The 14976-nt window shown below is 46.7% G+C and overlaps 1 pseudogene; it reads right to left on the bottom strand.

Moving 5' to 3' along the window:
• Nucleotides 1–9195: 9195 nt before the first annotated feature.
• On the bottom strand, nucleotides 9196–10297 carry LOC144578804 (actin, cytoplasmic 1 pseudogene; annotated as a pseudogene).
• Between the last annotated feature and the right edge of the window lie 4679 nt (nucleotides 10298–14976).

The raw sequence follows: 14976 nt of genomic DNA on the forward strand, positions 1-14976 counted from the left end.
GGTAAGGCAGGATATTTGAGGGAATTCAGTAGACAGTTCATGCCTAGATGACTAGAATATTTTTTTTTCTTTGAGATAGTCTCTCTCTGTTGCCCAGGCTGGAGGGCAGTGGTGCTATCTTGGCTCACTGCATGATTCTCCTGCCTCAGCCTCCCAAGCAGCTGGAATTACAGGCTCCCACCACCACACCCAACTAGTTTTTTGTATTTTGAGTAGAGACAGCGTTTCGTCATGATGGCCAGGCTGGTCTTGAACTCCTGACCTCAGGTGGTCCGCTCCCCCCACAGCCTCTGAAACTGCTAGGATTACAGGTATGAGCCATGGCAACTGGCTTGATTTAATTTCTGCCAGCAGAAAAAGCAGTGCTGACATGGAATCATTAGGAAATGGGGTTCACTTCAGGGGTGCCCCTCACCAGGCAAGGCCACAAGAGTCACCAGATTTTCCATCCCTGATGCTTTGCCTGATCAAGCCCTGGATCACCCTTCCAGGCAGAGACATGCACTGCCAGCAGCTGGAAGGCAGAGTGGGGTAATTGGATCCCATCTCAGGTACTGCAGTAGTAGGGATTTTCCAGAGAAACAGAGTGAGAGACTTTGAGGAACTGGCTCATGCGATGATCGGGGCAGGCAAGTTTGAAATCTGCAGGGCAGGCCAGGAGGCTGGAAATTCTAGCAGAAGTTGATGTTGCAGCCTTAAATCCTAAGGTGGTCTAGAGATTAAGTCCTTCCTCCTCAGTCTTTTCTCTCAAGGCCTTCAACTGATTGGGTGAGGCCCCATCCACATTGTGTTGTGTGTGTGGGGAGGGGAGGTAATGTGCTTTACTCAGAGTCTACTGATTTAAACGTTAATCTTGTCCAAAAAAATACACTCAGAGCAACATCTCAAAGAACGATTGACCAACTGAGCACCAGAGCCTAGCCAGGCTGACACATCAAATTAACCATCACAGGCACTTACTAGCATTGGGCGTGGTCACGGTGAAGACACCTGCTTCATAAAGGCCTCAGAGGTCTGGCAAGTGGCCCATGTGAGCGCTCTGTACCATCTGGCATATGATGGGTCAGCTCAGGTCTGCGTGGGGCCCTGGTAGTATGAAGGGGACCCCGGCCTCTGGATTCCCATACATGTCAGCAACAGCTGAGCCGCCTCTCTGACCAGGGGCTGCATTGCACAGGCTTGGAGGGCAGCCTAGGTGCAGGGACACATCCTCATGCCCTATTCCTCCTGGCAGCACAGAAGCCCCAGGTGCCAGCAGCCTGTTTCCAGATGGTCTGATCATGGCTGAGCCCCACCCAAGGGCCATGATGCAAATGCACTGGTTGAGGGAGACTGGATTGTATCCCGAGGAGGGCTGGCTCCAGTGACCCATCTCCGTGTCCTTTGACAAGCTAAAGGAGGGACCAGGCCCCGAGAGTCAGCCATCTGAGAAAGCCTTGAGGACCACCAAGAGGCCGTTGGCAAAGAGTCCATGTTGTGTATGACAAGGTTAAACCCAAAAAAGCACAACTTACAGCCAAACCATGGGCAAAGGAGAACTCTTCCCCTAAGCATTAATGTGCAGTCTGCATACATTCCCAGATCTCCTCTGTCCAATAGTTTTCAACCATTGACACTGACCTTAAACACCTGAAACAAAAGTTAAAAGAAAGGATGACTTTGTTGAAATCATACTCACCTTTAAAATGTCCCTTCCAGCCAGGCAAAGTGACTCAATCCAAGCATTCTGGGAGGCTGAGGTAGGCAGATTGCCTGAGGTCAGGAGTTTAAGACCAGCCTGGTAAAACCTCATCTCTACTAAAACTACAAAAAGTACCGGGTATGGTGGGGGGCACCTATAATCCCAGCTACTCGGGAGGCTAAGGCAGGAGAATCGCTTGAACCTGAGAGGGGTAGGTTGCAGTGAGTTGAGATTGCACCACTGCATTCCAGCCTGGGTGACACAATGAACTCCATCTCAAAAATAAACTAATAAATAAATAAGCCAGGCTGGTGGCCTGTGCCTGTAGTCCCAGTTACTGGGGAGGCTGAGGTAGGAGGATTGTTTGATCAAACCCAGGAATTGGAGGCTGCAGTGAGCTGTGATCACACCACTGCCATCCAGGTTGGGCAACAGAGCAAGACCTGTATTTCTTAAAAAATACAGGTAAATAAGTAAAAGCCTCCTTTGTGCCAGGCACTGTTCTTAGACTTGGAGCTCCAACGCCCTTCCTGTCCTCGCAGCACTAACATTCTTGGCCCTCCCATCTTCCATGTCCACCTTGAAACCTACAACTCACAAATCTTGATCTCCAGTTGAGACCCAATCCCAGAGCTCTAGCCCAGCTGCTCCACCTGGGTGGCCAAACATCAGCTCAGACTCACCACAACCTAACCGAACTTTTCTTACCCCCACAACAGCTCCAGCCCTTTATGTCCCTATTACTGCCAGTGACACTGCCATTCACCCTGCCACCCCAGCCCCAGACCTCAATAACAATAGAATTGGATCCCATCTACTGAGTACTGAACATGAGCCCAGCACGAATATTGTCTAATTTCACCCTCAACACAAATCTATGAGATGGGCTTCATTACGGAAGAGAAAAGAGAAGCTCCGAAAGGTTAAATAATTTGCCCAAGGTCATACTGCTAGAAAGCCACATAGCCAGAACTCAAATCCAGATGTCTTTTCAATGAACAGCTGGGTTTTTTTAGTGAGTCTGCGGATGCTTGGGATCCCCAAGACCTTTTCAGGGGGTTTATAAGGCCGCAACTATTTTCACAATAATACTAAGATGTTATTTTACCCTTTCTCTCAAAAGGGTACAGTAGAATTTCAGAAGCTTTGTGATATGTGGTGTCAAAATAGAAGCCAGATAAGAAATGAGGAGATAGATCCGGGCGCGGTGGCTCACACCTATAATCCCAGCACTTTGGGAGGCCAAGGCAGGTGGATCATGACATCAAGAGATTGAGACCATCCTGGTCAACATGGTGAAACCCCGTCTCTACTAAAAATACAAAAAATTAGCTGGGCATGGTGGCGCATGCCTGTAATCCCAGCTACTCAGGAGACTGAGGCAGGAGAATTGCCTAAACCCAGGAGGTGGAGATTGCGGTGAGCCAAGATCGCGCCATTGCACTCCAGCCTGGGTAACAAGAGTGAAACTCCGTCTCAAAAAAAAAAAAAAAAAAAAAAGAAATGAGGAGATAGGTAAGTGTCAGAATAGGAGACAGAGAAAAATGAGGAGACAGATAAGAAAATCCAGCAAGCTGAATTTCTCTTAAACTGGACATCAAAGAGACTTGAAAAACTATAAAATAATGCCACTCTTCTCAGTAATTTTTAAAAATTTTAGAATGTATATGGGCCAGGCCAGTGGCTCATACTTGTAATCCCAGCACTTTGGGAGGCTGAGACAGGTAGATCACTTGAGACCAGGAGTTCGAGACCAGCTTGGCCAGCATGGCGAAACCCTGTCTCTACTAAAAATAGAAAAATTAGCTGGGCATCATGGCATGCTCCTGTAATCCCAGCTACTAGGGAGGCTGAGGCATAAGATTCACTTGAACCCAAGAGGCGAAGGTTGCCATGAGCCAAGATCACACCACTGCACTCCAGCCAGTGTGACAGAGCAAGACTGTCTTAAAGAAAAAGAAAGGCTATATAGCTATTTGTCTTAAAGTATATTAATTATGTTAACATATAATCGGTTTGTCATTGCTATTTAAAATTATTCTCAGCCAGGCACAGTGGTTCAGACCTGTAATCCCAGCACTTTGAGAGGCAAAGGCAGGCAGATCGCTTGATTCCAGGAGTTCAAGTCCAGCCTGGGCAACATGGCAGGACTCCATCTCTACAAAAAATAAAAAAAAATTAGCTGAGCATGGTGATGTGTACCTGTAGTTCCAGCTGCTCAGGAGGCTGAGGTGGGAAGACCCACTTGAACCTGGAAGTGGGAGGCTGCAGTGAGTCATAATAGCACCACTGCACTCCAGCCTGTGTGACAGAGCCAGACCCTGTCTCAAAATAAATAGACACATAACAATAAAAATAAAATATTCTGTTTTAATTTCTAACATGGCAAATATCAGTAGACAATATCCCATGCAAAATAATTCAATAATTTTTACTAATTTATTTATTTTGTAGAGATAAGATCTCTGTTTCCCAGGTTGGTCTCTAACTCCTGGATGAAAGTGATCCTCTCAGCCACCCAAAATGTTGGGATTACAGGCATGAGCCACCACACCCAAAATTTGATAATTTTTTAAAGTGTAAAGAGGTCCTAAGACCAGAAAGTTTGAAGACTGCTGATTGAAAGCATACTGTCTTTTCTTTCCATTTTCTTGACATATCACATCTACATTTGTTTGAGAACATTCTGCCTTTAGACTGTCCTTGCTTCACCCTTGTCCAGGAATTGCTGTTTGTGGATTTCTCTTGCTGCTTACTAGCCACCATCCCTTGTACTTTTTGTTTTTATAAGTCTAGAGTCTTTTAATTGCCAGTGGCAAACTCATATTGAATTGATCTAAGCATAAGAAGTAATTTGTTGGTCAGATGAGGGCTTCAGGCACAGCTGGGTCCAGGTGTCCCAATCATCATCAGGAACCTGACTGCCTGAATCTCTGGACTCTGCTTTCCTCATGTTGTCTTTGCTCTCAGGCAGGTTCTCTCCTCATCTGGGGACATGACAGCTCCAACAGCTCCATCCTAGGCTCAGCCCAGCCTAGCATCCTCAGGAGAAAGAGAAAGATCCTCTTTTTTAGCAGATTCATCAAAAGTCCATGGGTTGATGCTATAGCTTAAATCTAGTCTCTGTTTCTGTGTGTAGTAAAGTACACATAACATAAAGTTTAGCATTTTAACCTTTTTTCTTTTTTTGAGACAGGGTCTGGTTCTGTCACCCAGGCTGGAGTGCAGCGACACAATCATGGCTCACTGCAATCTCTGCCTCCTGGGTTCAGGCAATTCTCCTGCCTCAGCCTCCTGAGTAGCTGGGACTACAGGTGTGCACTGCCACGCCTGGCTAATTTTCATATTTTTAGTAGAGACAAGGTTTCACCACGTTGACCACGCTAGTCTTGAACTCCTGGGCTCAAGTGATCCTCCCACCTTGGCCTCCCAAAGTTGTGGTATTACAGGTGTGAGCCACCATGTCCAGCCTTAGTCATTTGTAACTGTACAGTTCTGTGGCATTAAGTACATTCACGCTGTTGTGCAATTATCACCGCCATTGCTGTTTTGGGGATAGCAATCTTCCAGTTTTCCTCTAAGGAATCACCAGCCCCCAGTTCTCATTCCCTGTAGTTTAGGGGAGCTTCTGAAGTTTCAGCTTCAGGGACACATATGAAATTCATGCCTGACCCATGAGAATTTCTTCTAAGCCACAGGGTTTGGTTCAAGGACAGGCTTGGACAGAAGTTGGATCAATGAGAGTCAATACTCATCATCCTGGGTTGTGCTAAAACTACCAGGAAAGGGGACCCTTTGTTAACATTGCTAAGCTGGTAGGATATATGCCTGGGGCTCCCAGGGCCACTCATGGAAGGAGACTGCCCAAAAACCAACAGCAAGGAAAGCAGATCCAAGAGGTAAAGCAAGAAAGATGCTGAGCCCTCAGTTATTTAAGTCAATACATGGCTCTTTTCTTTTTTCTTTCTTTTTTGCTTGCAAAGAGACCTAACTAACACAATGTGGTGGTGAGAGTAATAACACCATCACCTCCTCAAGGATGTCCATGTCCTAATGGTCCTAAATCCTGGAAATAGTGACTGTTGCCTTACGCAGCAAAGGGAAACTAGGGATGCAGGTGGATTAAGGCTGCCAATCATATGCCCTTAAAATCGAGAGATTCTCCTGGATCATCCAGGTGGGCCCAAGGTCATCACAGAGGCCCTTCCCCACAGAGGTGGAAGAGGAAGACAAAAGATAAGGTCCGAGTGATGTGGTGTGAAAGGGGCTACACTTTCCTTTGCCAGCTTGAAGACAACAGAAGAGGCCACAAGCCAAGGAATGTGGGCAGCCTCTAGAGGCTGGAGAAGGTAAGAAAACACTCTCTAGAGCCTCCAGAGAGGGCTGCAGCCCTGCCAACACCTAAGTTTACACCACCAAGACCCGTGTCAGACTTACATACCTTCAGAACTGTAAGATAATAAATTCATGTAGTTTTAACCACCAAGTTTGTGGTAATCTGTTACAGCAAATGGAAAACTAAAACATCCCGTATTTCACCAGTTGGTTCATAACACTCCACTATATAAGCACAGCCAGTGACTCCACCTGTCTGCCTGCAGGACAAGCCCACATTCCACACCTGGAATTCAGGTCCTCTGTGGGCTGCTCTGTCTGGTCCAATCTACCCTCCAGCCTCATGGTGCAATCTCCCAGGCTCAAGCAATCCTCCCACCTCAGCCTCCCGAGTAGCTGGGTCCACAGGCATGTGCCACGATGCCTGGCTAATCTATTAATTTTTTTTCTTTGCAGAGATAGGGGTCTCCCTATGTTGCCCAGGCTGGTCTCGAACTTCTGGGCTCAGGCAATCCTCCTGCCTCAGCTTCTCAAAGTGCTGGGATGACAGGCATGAACCATTGAGCGAAGCCTGGCCTCGTATCTTTATCAGTACTTCTTTCAGGTTCTTCAGTCAGGGTTGCTCTCCTCATTTTTCTCTCTGAGCCTTTGGTGCTAAGACTAACCCAACTCTTCTTTCCATCTCTCCCCACAAAACATGCCATGCTTTCCTCTGCCTGTCATAACCCCACCTGTCTCTTCCTTCATCCCAGCTCCACCAGGTGACCTTCATTCCTCAGTGCCAACACACAAGACTCATTTTGGGTGTACCTACTGGATTGCAGATCCAAGAGGGCTTGCCTCCTTCCCAAACTGTGCACCTCACCAGCTCATCTTCTTGTTTTTTTTTTCAAGACAGATTCTCATTCTGTCACCCGGGCTGGAATACAGTGGCACTATCTCAGCTCCCTGCAACCTCCACCTCCCAGGTTCAAGTGATTCTTGTGCCTCAGCCTCCCAAGTAGCAGAGACTACAGGTGCCCACCACCACGCCCAGCTAATTTTTGTATTTAGCAGACGTGGAGTTTCACCATGTTGGCCAGGCTGGACTTGAACTCCTGACCCCAAGTGATCCACCTACCTCAGCCTCCCAAAGTGCTGGGATTACAGGCGTGAGCCACCTTGCCCAGCCCCAGCTCATTTTCTTAGAAACGCACCTTACCTCCACCTCCACGTCCCAGGGTGGTAGCTGAGCAGCAGTCAGAGAACAATCATCCTGGCGTAGCGCAGGAAAGGGAGCTCCTGAGGGAGGTCTTTGAGGGAGAAAATGACTCTAGAATTGGTTATGATGATGGTGAGTTTGACAATCTGAAGATAATAAGGGCAAATACTGAAGGGAAAAAAAAAGCAAAGTTAGGAACTCCAGGAAGAACACAAATCTGTACAGGAAAGGAATATAATCAAATATATTTCAGGCTAGGCACAGTGGCTCATGCCTGTAATCTCAGCACCTTGGGAGGCCAAGGTGGGAGGATTGCTTGAGCCCAGAAGTTGGAGACTAGCCTGGGCAACATAGGGAGACCTCTATCTCTACAAAAAATAAAAATCAGTTAGCCGGGTGTGGTGGTGTGTGCCTATAGTCTCAGCTGTTTGGGAGGCTGAGCTGGGAAGATCACTTGAGCCTGGGAGGTCGAGGTTGCAGTGAGTCACGATTACCTCACTGAACTCCAGCCTAGGCAAACAGTAAGACCCTGTCTCAAAACCACAATAATAACAACAATGATGACATATATTTTACTTGATTCTGCATTGGGCAATAGATACACAGTCATAATGTAGATAATGTGTGTTGATACTAACCTTCAGGATCTCCCTATAAACAGAGATACAGTAATAATTTTTTTTCTTGAGAAGGAGTCTCACTCTGCAGCCCAGGCTGGAGCGTAGTGGCACGATCTCGGCTCACTGAAACCTCCACCTCGCAGGTTCACACGATTCTCCTGCCTCAGCCTCCCAAGTAGCTGGGATTATTACAGGTGCCCACTATAATGCCTGGCTAAGAGGTACACTAGAAATTATGACTGCATAATAGAATGTATACTTAACCCCTGACAATGTATAAATAAGAATACAGAGGATTTGTGAGGTTGAAGATAGGAAAGTTTGAAGGGTATGGTGCACTAGTATCCTTATCTTATGGATGGTCAAGAAACTGAACAATACAATCCTGTATCTATAAATGTACTGTATGTATTATACATATGCAAGTAGATATATGTATATAACATACATGGCTTAACAAACAAGTGTTCAACTATATTGGGAGATATATTGAAAGAAGTGAGGGGGGAAGTGGAGTGTTGTAAGTGAATTAAATCCTTTACTATCATTGTAGGAATCAACAGATAATGTTTTAAATTGATAAATCATGAAATAGGGATATGAACATGTTATTACAATATGTCCAGGTAACCACCAAAAGACGCTTAAACAGATTTTCTCCTGGGAGCGGTGGAGGGGATGAGCAGGAAACAACAGTACTAGGGGCTGGGACTGGTAATTTTCATTCAAAACTTTTTGCAACTATTATTTTAAATTTAGGGTGTCTCTTAATTAAATTTGGCCAGGCACAGTGGCTCAATGCTGTAATCCCAGCACTTTGGGAGGCCAAGATGGGTGGATCATGAGGTCAGGAGATCAAGACCATCCTGGCTAACACAGTGAAACCCCATCTCTACTAAAAATACAAAAATTAGCTGGGTGTGGTGGCGCTCGCCTATAGTCCCAGCTACTTGGGAGGGTGAGGCAGGAGAATCGCTTGAACCTGGGAGTCGGAGGTTGCAGTGAGCCAAGATTGTGCCATTGCACCCCAGCCTGGCAGCAGAGCGAGAGGTCACCTCAGAAAAAAAAAAATTAGCTAGACGTGGTGGCACATGCCTGTAGTCCCAGCTACTCAGGAGGCAGAGGTTTCAGTAAACCGAGATCACATCACTGCACTCCAGCCTGGATGACAGAGATACTCCATCTCAAAAAAATAAATAAAATAAATATTAAAAAAGAAAAAAGAACAATGTACAAAGTCCTTGGCCCTACTGTAGAATTTGGGGGATGCTCACTCCGACTGCTGTCACCTTCGCTATTTGCTTTTAAATCCTGAGTCAAGCCAAAAACAAAAACAAATACACACACACACACAAAAAGCCATGCCAATCACATCTTGTTCTCTGGGAATTAGGTTTTTGTCAAGAAAGGGTGTAACGCAACTAAGTAACAGTCCATTCAGGAGCATTTTCGGTGGACAATGGAGGGACTGGAGTCATCCTATTCCTGCTTGCTCAACCACATCTGCTAGAAGGTGGACAGTGAAGCCAGAGCAATGACCTTGATCCTCAGGAGCAATGATCTTGATCCTCATGCTGGGCGCCAGGGCAGTGATCCCCTTCTGCATCCTGCCCGGCGATGCCAGGGTACACGGTAGCGCTGCCAGACAGCACCGTGTCACACTTCATGACAGACTTGAAGGTAGTTTCATGGATGCCACAGGATTCCATGCCCAGGAAAGAAGGCTGGAAGAGCGCCTCAGGCAGTGGAACCACTCGTTGCTGCTGGTGATGACCTGGCCATCAGGCAGCTCATAGCTCTTCTCCAGGGAGGAACTAGAGGCCAAGGTGCCCATCTCCTGCTCAAAGTCCAGAACAACTTAGCACAGCTTCTCCTTGATGTCACACAGGATCTCCCACTCTGCCATGGTGGTGAAGCTATGACTGTTTTCTGTGAGGATCTTCATGAGGTGGTCAGTCAGGTCCTGGTCAGCCAGGTCCAGACACAGGATGGCATTGGGGAGGGTGTGTCCCCATAGATGGGTACCATGTGGGTGACCTGCCACTGGAGTCCATCATGATACTAGTGGTACGGCTGGAGGCTTACAAGAACAGCATGGCCAGGATGGCCACATACATGGCTGGGGTGTTGAAGGTCTCAAACATAATCTCATGTAGGCCATGGGGCTCCAGGAGCCTTTGGTCAGCAGCATGGGGTGCTCCTCGAAAGCCACACACAGTTCATTGTAGAAGGTGTGGTGCCAGATCTTCTCTATCTCGTCACCTACTGAGGCGACATGGAGATGGGGTATTTCAGGGTCAGGAGGCCTCTCTTGCTCTGGGCCTCATTGCCTACATAGGAGTCCTTCTGGCCCATGCCTACCATCAGGCCCTGGGGTTGGGGTCACCCCACGATGGAGGGGAATGCAGTCCAGGGGGCATCATTGCCCACAATGCGGGCCTTGTACATGCCAGAGCGGCAATATCATCCATGGAGAGCTGGAGACGGAGTGGACCGGCTGCTGAGCAGCAAGGGCAAGGCTCTGTGAGTGAGGGCCAGACACAGTCTTGATGGTCTGAATTTTATCTTTTGAATTCAAGTTGAATAACACAGTCAAGAAGACGAAAAGCCATGGTTTAAGAGACTGTGTCTTACAGATCATGTTCTCAGGGTGCCTAGCCCATAGAGAAGTGCTCAGTAAAAAAACCTCTAATAAAAACCTAGGAAGTTGTCAAGGAATTTTCAAATGCTCATTGGAAAGATAAAGATCACAATATTAAGGATATAGTAACAAAATGCTTATAATTCTGGCTGGGTGCAGTGGCTCATGCCTGTAATCCCAGCACTTTGGGAGGCTGAAGCAGGCAGAATGCTTGAGGTCAGCCTGGCTGATATGGTGAAACCCCGCCTCTACTAAAAATACAAAACAGCCAGGTGTGGTGGTGCGTGCCTGTAGTCCCGACTGCTTGGGGGGCTGAGTCACAAGAATTGCTTGAACCTGGGAGGCAAAGGTTACAGTGAGCCCAGATCACACCACTGCACTCCAGCCTGGATGACAGAGCAAAATTCCATCTTAAAAAAAAGGTTTATAATTCTATTATGATATGACTATATTTTTTTTCACATTTCCACTTACAAGTATACTTTTTTTTTTTTAAAGAGATGGGATCGGGCCGGGCGCAGTGGCTCATGCCTATAATCCCAGCACCTTGGGAGACCGAGGCAGGTGGATCATGAGGTCAAGAGATGGAGACCATCCTGGTCAACATGGTAAAACCCCGTCTCTACTAAAAATACAAAAAATTAGCTGGGCATGGTGGCACGTGCCTGTAATCCCAGCTACTCAGGAGGCTGAGACAGGAGAATTGCCTGAACCCAAGAGGCAGAGGTTGCCGTGCCTAGATCACACCATTGCACTCCAGCCTGGGTAACAAGAGTGAAACTCCGTCTCAAAAAAAAAAAAAGAGATGGGATCTCACTATGTTGCTCAGGCTAACCTCTCAAATCCTGGGCTCAAGCAATCTTCCAGTCTCGGCCTCCTGAGTAGCTGTGACTACAGGCACATGACGCCATCTCTGGCTACTTTTATATTTTTAAACATTTATTTATTTACTGAGAGACAGGGTCTCACTTTGTCACCCAGGCTAGAGTGTAGTGGTGTAATCATGGCTCACTGCAGCTTTGACCTCCCAGGCTCAGGTGATCCTCTCACCTCAGCCTCCTGAGTGGCTAAGACCACAGGTGTGTGCCACCATGCCCAGCTAATTTTTGTATTTTTTGTAGAGACAAGGTTTTGTTCGCCATGTTGCCCATGCTGGTCTTAAACTCCTGGGCTCAAGCAATCTGCCTGCCTTGGCCTCCCAAAGTGCTAGGATTACAGGTGTGAGCCATTTCACCTGGTCTATTTATTTATTTTGAGACAGGTTCTCACTCTGTCACCCAGGCTGGAAGGCAGTGGTACAATCACAGCTCACTGACGTCTTGACCTCCCAGGGTCGAGCAATCCTCCCACCTCAGTCAGCTTCCCAAGTAGCTGGGACTATAGGTTCACATCACCACCCCCTGTTAAATATACATTTTTAATTGTTTAAATTATAATACATGTTAGCTGGACACAGTGGCTCATGCCTATAATCCCAGCACTTTGGGAGGCTGAGGTAGGCGGATCACCTGAGGTCGGAAGTTCGAGACCAGCCTGACCAGCATAGAGAAACCCCATCTCTACTAAAAATACAAAAAATTAGCTGGGCATGGTGGTGCATGCCTGTAATCCTAGCTACTTGGGAGGCTGAGGCAGGAGAATGGCTTGAACCTCGGAGGCAGAGGTTGTGGTGAGCTGAGATCATGCCATTGCACTCCAGCCTGGGCAACAAGAGTGAAACTGTGTCTCGAATAAATAAACAAATAAATAAATAAATGTTAAATGAATATCTATAAATTAATGTTGCTATTCTTTCTTGACATTAAGCATTTTCCATGCTTTTACATTTTATTACTTATACTTGTATGCTATAATATGCACACAAGTAATATTCCATTGTGTTGATACAGCTATCTTTATCCCCCTTAATATAAGATCTGCTTTTTTATTGCTGTTGTTTTTATTTTTTATTTTTTTGAGGCAGGGTCTCACTCTTGCCCAGGCTGGAGTGCAGTGATGCAATCTTGGCTCATGGCAACTTCTGCTTCCTGGGTTCAAGCGATTCTCCTGCCTCAGCCTCCCAAGTAGCTGGGACTACTGCCCTCCACCATGCCTGTTCAATTTTATTATTATTATTTTTTTTGTATTTTAGTAGAGGCGGGGTTTCGCCGTGTTGGCCAGGCTGGTCTCAAACTTCTGACCTCAGGTGATCTGCCCACCTCAGCCTCCCAAAGTGCTGGGATTACAGGCATGAGCCACCGTGCTCAGCCAAGACCTGTTTTTTGTTTTTGTTTTCTTTTTGGAGATGGAGTCTTGCTCTGTCGCCAGGCTGGAGTGCATGGGGTGATCTCAACTCACTGCAACCTCTGCCTCCCGGGTTCAAGCGATTCTTCTCCCTCAGCCTCCTGAGTAGCTGGGACTACAGGTGTGTGTCAGTGTGCCTAGCTTCTTTTTGTATTTTTAGTAGAGACTGGGTTTCACCATGTTGGCCAGAATGGTCTCAATCTCCTGACCTTGTGATCTGCCCACTGTGGCCTCCCAAAGTGCTGGAATTTTAGGTGTGAGCCACCCCACCCAGCCTAAGACCTGTTTTTTACTCCCCAACATTTTCTTATTTTTTATTACAAATAAAGATACATTGGATATGCTGGGGGCGGGGCGGGGAAGAGCTATGTATTTCTTTTTCTATTCTTTTTTTTTTTTTTTTTTTGAGACAGAGTATCACTCTGTCACCAGGCTGGAGTGCAGTGGCATGTTTTCGGCTCACTGTAACCTCCGACTCCCTAAATTCAAGTGATTCCCCTTCCTCAGCCTCCCGAGGAGCTGAGATTACAGACATGTGCCACCACGCCCAGCTAATTTTTGTATTTTTAGTAGAGATGGGATTTTACCATGTTGGCCAGGATGGTCTCAATCTCCTGACCTTGTGATCCATCCACCTTGGCCTGCCAAAGTGCTGGGATTACAGCCGTGAGCCACCACGCCCGACTGTATTTCTTAAATGAATGGACAAGCCTGTAACCCCAGCACTTTGGGAGGCCAAGGTGGACGGATCACCTGAGGTCAGGAGTTTGAGACCAGCCTGACCAACATGGAGAGACCCGTCTCTACTAAGAGAACAAAAATTAGCTAGGCATGGTGGCACATGCCTGTAATCCAAGCTACTCGGGAGGCTGAGGCAGGAGAATCGCTTGAATCTGGGAGGCAGAGATTGTAGTGAGCTGAGATCTCACCATTGCACTCTAGCCTTGACAAGAGCGAAATTGCGTCTCTAAATAAATAAATAAATACATATATAAATGAAGTTATGAAGTTGATTAAGGTTGAGAGGAAAATGGCCATATGAAGGAAGGCTTTTAACAGGGGGATTTGTCTTAGAATCAGTTCTCAAGAGAGCTGAAGTGCCATGTATCACTATCCTCAAGAAACTTCCCTCCCTTCTTTGCCTCTTCTTGGTCCTCCTGCTTTCCTTTTAAAGTCTGATGAGCAGATATTATTAAATAGTAATCATTCCATCTCAAGCTTAACATCCTAAACTCAACTTGGCCTAAACAAAACTCTTAATTCTAACCCCACATATCCCCCATAAAAACATGCTTTGCCTGCATACTTCCTCAACTTAACATGGTTCTTCTTTTCCCCTCATGCTCCACACTTAACCCTCTATAGCATGCTCAAAACACATCCAGAATTAAGCCACTTTTCTCCAACTCTACTCCCTCATCCTAGTCAAATCCACTTTCATCTCTCACTTGAATTTTTTTTTTTTTTTTTTTTTTTTAGACAGAGTCTCGCTCTGTCGCCAGGCTCCAGGCTGGAGTGCAGTGGCACGATCTCTGCTCACTGCAACCTCCGCCTCCTGGGTTCAAGCAATTCTTCTGCCTCAGCCTCCCAAATAGCTGGGACTACAGGCACACGCCACCACGCCCAGCTAATTTTTGTATTTTTAGTAGAGACAGGGTTTCACCATGTTGGCCAGGATGGTCTTGATCTCTTGACCTCGTGATCTGCCCTCCTCGGCCTCCCAAAGTGCTGGGATTACAGGTGTGAGCCACAGCGCCCAACTCACTTGGATTAATCTGAACAGAACCTTGTCTCTCTGCTTCCTCTGGTTCTTGGCTGCCCTTTCTCCTTTCCTTGCGCTAACAGCCAGAGTAGTTTCTTTAAAATTCCAATCAGATCATGCTGCTTCCCTTTTTAAAATTCCATGAAAGTTCCCACTGCAGCTTGAATAAAATCCAAACTCTTTACCCTGATCTACAAAGCCCTCTCCATCTGTACTCCCCACTGCTGTCCCCACTCCTCACCCTTATCTGCTCCAGCCACACTGGTCTTTCTCATGCCAAACTCCTTCCTGAACTTGTTCCAGCCTGGCTTCCCTGGAACACCCTACCTAAAGATGACTTTGGCTGCTTTCGTCCCCAGTTTAGTTCTCAGCTCAGTGTCACCTCCCACCTTCTCAAAGACCTTTGCAGATCACCACAGCTAAGACAGCACCCCTTCAATTAAAAGTTGACCA

The sequence above is a fragment of the Callithrix jacchus genome, chromosome 12 (assembly GCF_049354715.1).
Source record: "Callithrix jacchus isolate 240 chromosome 12, calJac240_pri, whole genome shotgun sequence".
Classification (NCBI taxonomy): Eukaryota; Metazoa; Chordata; class Mammalia; order Primates; family Cebidae; genus Callithrix; species Callithrix jacchus.